Source organism: Galeopterus variegatus, unplaced genomic scaffold (assembly GCF_000696425.1).
Source record: "Galeopterus variegatus unplaced genomic scaffold, G_variegatus-3.0.2 Scaffold370, whole genome shotgun sequence".
NCBI classification, from domain to species: domain Eukaryota; kingdom Metazoa; phylum Chordata; class Mammalia; order Dermoptera; family Cynocephalidae; genus Galeopterus; species Galeopterus variegatus.
This window is the reverse complement of record NW_007726481.1, coordinates 371,303-378,963: the sequence shown is the minus strand read 5'-3', so window position 1 is coordinate 378,963 and position 7,661 is coordinate 371,303.

Here is a 7,661-nt window from a genome sequence, read left to right as displayed (position 1 = left end):
GTTCTATGATTTCATTTCCTTTCTTGTTCAACCTTCGGTACTCCCTGGAGTGGATTGCACTGTTTTCATTTTTCTAGTTTTCTCTGAAACTATTGTTTATTGATTTCCCAAACTCTCTGCCAGAGTGTTGTTTTTCTCAATATAATCAAACACATTAGGTAAGTTATCAGTTCCTTTCTTTGTCCTTGGGGACTTCCTTCTCTACGTCTTTGATTTCCTGCTCCAATTGGACTGGGATGATTTCTAGACCTGCTGAACCACAGCTATCCCAGACTCTCCTTTACCATTATTCCTAGAGTCATCAGCATATAAATGGTATTTAAAGCCACCGGATTTGATGAGATCACCCAGGAAGTGAGTGCAGAGAAAGAGGATGTCAGGGTGCTTCAGCATTTAGAGGTCAGGAGAATAAGACATACCCAGTATGGGAGACTGAAAAGATGTGGCCAGGGAGATAGGAGGAGAACCAAGAAATAGTGTCCTGAAATACATGAAGAAAGTGTCTCACATGGCCTTCCTTAACATGGCAGCATACTTCATCAAGCCAGCAAGAAGAATCTCTCCCCTCTTTAAAGGGCTTTCTCCTGATTAAGTCAAGCCCTGGATAATCTTCTTTTTGATTAACCCAAGATAAACAGCTTTAGACAGACCTTAATTCATCTGCAAAATCCCTTCACCTTTGCACTATTTGATTGGTTAGAAGGAAGTCACAGGTACCATGCACTCAGGAAGGGGATTATACAGGGCTTGAATTGCAGGGGGCAAGAAGCAGAGGTCACTCTACGGTCTGTTTTCCCCAGAATGGCTCTGTTGAAAGGAAAACATTGATGACACAGGAAAGAGGGGACAACTGCAGGAGCAATTTCCTTGAGTAGGAAAGGAGTGGATGGAGCACAGGCTGACAGAGCATCATCAGACAGAAGGCAGGTTTAGTAGGCTGGTTGGGTGGGAGCATGTGTCAGTTCCCTTTCGCTTACTGGAGCCTATATTTTCCTGTTTCTCAGTTGATCAGTTTTGACAAAACTACTCAGATTCTTGAGAAAGGGTAATGTGAATTTTTATCATCTAAAACTTGACATGTCTGGGGCTGGCCCGTGGCTCACTTGGGAGAGTGCAGTGCTGATAACACCAAGGCCACGGGTTCAGATCCCTATATAGGGATGGCTGGTTAGCTCACTGGCTGAGCGTGGTGCTGACAACACCAAGTCAAGGGTTAAGATCCCCTTACCGGTCATCTTTTTTAAAAAAATAAAGTAAAATAAAACTTGACATGTCTGAAAATATCTTTATTCTATCTTTATTTTGCTGGAAATAGAATTATGGGTTGGAAATCATTTTCCCTCAGAATTTTGAGAATATCAAATTGTCTTCCAGCTTCCAGTGCTACTGTTGTGGAGTCTTGATATTCTGATTCCTGGGCTTTCACGTGTGATTTTTGTCTCTACTTTTTGTTTTGTTTTTCCTCTCTGAAAGCTTTTATACTCTTCCACTTATGTTAGTATTCTGAAATTTCATTATTATGGATTTGGTGAGGATGTTGTTATTTATTGGTGCATGGGTCTGTCCATGGGCCCCTCCAATCTGGAAATTCATATCCTTCAATTTTGGGAAAAATTACTCTACGATTTCTTTAACAATTTTCTCCATTTTTCATTGTCTTTTCTCTTTCTTGAACTACTATTTGGATGTTGAAAATTAAATCCTTTAATTTTCTTATTTTTCTCTTCCATTTTCTAGATTTTTGTTTCCTATTATACTTTCTGATAATTTCCTCAGTCTGTATCTTGAACTCTGTTATAGATTATCTTTCTACTGTCATAGTTTTAATTTCTAGGAGTTCTTTCTTCTTCCTTTCAAATACAGCATAATGGCTCTAGAGCCAGACTGTCTGGGGTCCCATCCCAGTATCTCTTGCTAGCTGTATGATCTTGGGCAAGTTAGTTAACCTCTCTGTGCCTTGGTTTATTCATCTGCAGTATAATAATATATTCATCTCTTGGAGTTCTTGAAAAAATTAAATTATTTAATAGATATAATGTGTCTAGAACAGGACCTGATAAACATTAGCAATTATTAACATTATTGTATATCTGAGGATATTAAAATGCTTCTTGAATTTTTATTCTTTTCACTTCAGTCTTTGCTTCTCTGAGTTTATTAATTTAATTCATTCATTTTGGTTCCAGTCTTTCATACTAAAAGCTTTTCTGGGAAATCTGATGATTCTTACATGAATTCATATTTATGAAGTGTGTGGAGCGATAGTGGTTATTGATCAGCAGACTTCAGAATGGGTGAAAAGATAGAAGGCTGGCTTTTTCATTGGGGGAGCCTCAAATATCAGCATTTATAGGTCTTGTCCCTTAGGGTGGTCAGTTCCCTTAACGAGGTATTCTCTTATTTGGCCTAGAAGGTTTTAACTTTCAGGAGTCCAGTGGGGAAAGGAGGCCACTGATAAGCCTTCTTTCCCCACTGGACTCCCCAGAGTGAAATAAGTTCACCAGATCAGAATCAATCTCCCTCTTTTCAGTACAATACCTCATCCCCACAATCAGCTGTGTAGAGCTTTCCAGAAAATAAACTCTGCCATCTCCTGGGAATGAAGAAAAGGAGTTGCTTGCCTATGTAGAATAGAGGAGGGGCTGGAGGATGTACAAGGTTATCAGTTCCTCGTACAGATGTTCAACCAATCCTCACCATCCCCCATGCCCCACCCCTTCAGAGGCACATGGTGTCTTCAGATTCTGTGCTTCTGTGCTCTGTAATATAGATGTGATCTTGTTTCTTGTTGGCTTCTTCTAGCTGACCCCTCACCCCGGCTCAGGTTCCAGCATTCTCCAGTTTGCTAAATTAGTTCTTAAATTCTAGTAGACAACTCTCATCTGCTCTTGTCGCTTTTCCTGTTTTTTCTTTTCTATTTAATTAAAAAATTAAAAAATTTTTTCAAATTGTGGTAAAATACACAAAGCATAGTTCACCATCTTAACCATTTTTAAGTGTATATATAGTTCAGTTGTGTTAAGCATATCCACGCTGTTGTGCAACCAATTTCAGAACTTTTTCATCTTGCAAAACTGAAACTCTTCACCCATTAAACAACTCCTCCCTGCTCTCCCCTCCCTGCTCAGCCCCTGGCAACCACCATTCTACTTTCTGTTTCTATGAATTTTTACTACTCTAGATACCCCATATAAGTGGAATCATACAGTATTTGTATTTTTGTGACTGGCTTATTTCATTTAGCATAATGTCTTCAAGCATGTGTCAGAATTTCCTTCAAGTCTGGGTAATTTTTAAAAATTTAAAGTTACTTTTAATTTTTATTGTAGTTCTCCTGTTCTGTTTGTCCTTATGAGTTTTCCTGTATTCCTTCAACCATTATTTTAGTGGAACTGTAGGAAGCAGAGATAAATGTGTGTGTTCGACCTGGTCCTTAATTGAAAACACATATTCTATTTATGAAATGTGATGTTTAAGGACATATTCTTGGTTGTTTTTCAGAATCTCTTTAACTTTGCAAGACCCTTTAAAGGAGAAGAGAATAATGAATTTGCATTTAGCCAAAGAAAAACTTATGTTTTGATATGAAGCAAAAATGTTACTTCAAGCAGCTTCTTTTTTCAGCATGAGTATAAGCTCTTCCCTGGAGAATCTAATGTGGTGGATCTCAAAGTGTGGTTCCCAAACCCATGGCATAAGCATCAAAAGAAATGCAGATTCTTGGGCCCTACCTCAGACCTAGTGAATCTGACAGTCTGGGGATGAAGCCCAGCAGCTATGTTTTAACCTGCCCTCCAGGTGATTCAGATATTTGCTAAAATTTAAGAACCACTAGTATTCTAACCTTTTGCAAAGCTGCACCTAGAGATTAAACATTCTACTTAGTCCATATGTTTATAGGATTTTAAGGCTATGAGGTCACCAACTTTCAGCAGACATGTTATGAAGTACCTGTACTACATACAGTCCCGATATTTGGGACTTTTCTTTCTGCTAAAGAGACAGGCCTTGACATGTATTTATACTACCTGACCACTTCCTTAACCTGCACCCCACTGGCCACACTGACTGAACTACTTCAGTTAGTGCCCAGCATTGGATGATCAAGACCAACTAATTGGATTCTCTTTTTTTGAGGATATGAATTAGACACACCAAAACCGTAGTCAATGCAGGAATGCTGAAGGTATATAAAACTGAGATTCATGGCCACATTGGGCCTTGTGCAAGCACAGCCCCTATATCTTTTCAGTTGCCTATTTTTTTTTTCTCTTGAGTAGATATATATTTCTTGCACTGGAGAGATTTGATCAGAATACATTTTAACTATTATAGAAAATGCTGCATGATTGATAGGTCATCGTTATTATTATCCATTTTAAAGCTTGCCCAAACCATTGGCTTGTCCTTGCTGTGGTCTGGTTTTGGTAGTTGCATGTAAGTTAATTGATATCTCTGTCCAATATCTGTTTAATTTCACTGTCTGAAAACAAATTTGGTAGTTCTCTTATTTTGTTTCATTACTGAGCTCTTGAAGTTCTTTTGCTACTGCTTCCAATCTGATACTGTGAGAAACTGCACAAATTGCTTTGTAAAACAGTAACCAAAGAATTAATATCAGTGATTTTTTTAAAAGAATTCAAGATAAATAGTCCCCATAAGCCACTGTCATTGCACAAAGGAAATATTCTTCAAACAAAAGCAATGAAAATCATACAATATTACCAAAAAGTGTATGTGGTAGTGAATAAAAGCCAGAATTCGATCTGAGAAGTGAATGTTTATTCTGAGAATAATACTAATATAAAGGGATATTAGGATCAAACTTTACTTTTTCAGGTCATGATTATTGATTTAAGAATTGATGCAAATAAAAATTATCAGAGAGTTGTTTGCAAAGATATTTTAAATCCAACATATCTTCTTTTAATATTATAAAGTTGTAAATCTCTCAGAATGGGAGAGACCACATAGGTTATCTAATCCAATTATACATTTCACGCTTGAATCACTTCTATACTCCTAAAGAAATGACAGTCACACAACTCTGGCATTGCAGTTGGTGACAGAACTCTATTTACCAAGACTCATATAGTAAACTGTAAAAATAATTGTAAAAAAATTGTAGACATTTGCAGAATAAGCCCCTTTCAAAGTCAAGGACTGCTACTTTAAAAGCACGCAATTGTAATTCTATTTCTCTTTATACTGAAGTATTATAATTTTTGTAGATATAATTCAAAATGAAAGCATAGGAAAGTTTTAAAATAAACAATGAGCCTAATCATGCGAAGCTCATTTTGCTTTAGTACCATCTGTCCTGACTTCAGTTTTCATCCAGAAATAAATGAATAAAAAGAGATATGTGCTTTTGGAAACACAAAATGTAGGATGATACTTTAAAATATGGCTTTTATTAATATTTGGGAAAGTAGTGCTTTTTTCTTCTGTTATTTCTGTTAAAAGGTGTTAAACATTGTGGCAGCAGTGACTGATAATTGTTCTCAGACTTGGTTCACCTTAATCCCCAAATGTTTGCTTTGGCACATGACTACTCAAAATAAATACTACATTCCCAAACTTACCTTATAGCTGTGCGTTTCAGTTACCATTGCTGTGTAACAAATTAACCCAAAACTTAGAGGTGATAAAACAACCTTTTTATTATGCTCACAGATTCTCTGGATCAGGACTTCAGACAGGGCATCCATCACAGGGCTGGTTTCTTCTGTCAAGCTGGCTTGACTTCTATCACACTCTTTTGGTCAAAGTCGTCACAGCCCATTTAGATTCAAGAGGAGAAAGACTTCAACTCCAGATGGGGGTATAGTAAGGTCACACTGTAGAAGAGCACATAGGATAGGAAATATTGTTTCAATCATTTTTGGAAAATGCATCTGCTACACCATGGATGTGGTCATGTTGACTAAGTTCTGACCAAGAGGACAGAAGAGGAATTGGTGTGTTTCACCACCTGTAAGTGTCCTTATAGGGTATGGAGTTGGGTGGGGTGGGGAGGTACAGAAGAGAGGTCTCTTTTCTATTTTCCTCTTAGCTGAAATATGGATGAGATGACTGGCAGTGGAGCAGCCATTTTGGACCATAAACCAGGATTACAGAGAAATGAGCTAGCTGGCAGGATCCTGGGTCCCTGCTGATCATGGTGCACCACACTAACCCTAAACTGCCTACACTTATGTTACAGAGCAATAAAATTCTATCTTGTTTAAGCTACTATTATTTTGCATTTTCTGCCACATGCAAAAATATTAATCAATTAATACAAACATCATCATAAGTGAACCAATGATAAAAATGCATCTTAGAATACTGAATCAGTAAAAATAATAAAGCTTATATTGTAGAGAGATTAACTAATGTTGTGCTCTAAGCAGTGACATGTGAGAATCACCGTTATTTTATAAAAATTTACTTCTTAAAATGCTTGATATTTACAATTAGAAGCACTTTACTGTATTTAAAAACAACATAACATTATTATTGAGGTTGATAAGAAATGGAAACAGAAATATTCACTCATGGAGTGGATACAAGATTGATCACAAAGAGTTAACATCAAGATGCATTTTTATGAAAGGGACAAGTTTGTTACACCTCTGATTTCTAGTCTTTGAGTTTTCTAACACACGTATGTACTCTTGTGAAGGTGGAAACATAAATCGAAATAACTAAGTGAGATTGTTCTTGAACTATTTCATTCACAATGATATGGTCATTGTAGAAAATGAAGTATGTGTTTTTAAATAGCATTTAATTGGCAAAAGACATTTTTCTCTACTTTAAAATTATAAACATTTGCAGAATAAGCCTTATTTCAAAGTCAAGGACTTCTACTTTAAAAAAGACATTTGTAACTCTATTTCTCTTTATATTGAAGTATTCCAGTTTTTGGAGATATAATTCAAAATCACACAAGGCATAAATCACACCAAGTTTTAAAATAAACAACAGAAGCATAATCAGGCAAAGCTCTTTTTGCTTTAGGACCGTCTGACCTGACTACAACATTTTATCCAAATTGCTGCACTGTCCTGTTTGAAGGGCACCAACTAACTTTGATAAGTGTCTCACAACAAACGGTGCTTTAGTCTCAATAAACACTAGTAATTACGTCAAGCGCACAATGGAATAGTCAAAACATAATAAACAGGATAGAAGAGGAAAGGATGGATAAAATTTGGTGAAAGAAAAAAAAAAAAAAAAGAGTAACAAAGACGGGGTGGTACCTCCGTGTCCAAAAGAGAACCAGTACCACAATATGACTTTAAACAAAAGACATTAGCAACACTTGTCAATGCAACTAGATTGTAGGGGGGAAATAAAATGCCACTACTGAGGTGCAGGCTGGAGTTTCAGAACAAATCGCGTGGCACCAGCTCTGCGTGGGTTCACCGTGGTGGATGAGGTGTGGGAATCTGGACAAGTGGCCTGCCGGATCCGGCAGCAGCGGACAGGTAGGCGGGGAGGCGGCCTCGCGGGGTACCCACGCCCCGGGCGCGTGCCGGAGGAGCGCTCCCTGCACGCTGGCCAGCTCTCGCCTGCGTCCTCCGCCCCTGCGGCGGGTGCGCGGCGCCCTCCGGCGGATGTTGCCATGGTTTCCTGGGGTCACGTGGGCGCGCGCCGCGGCGGGGCGGGGGCGG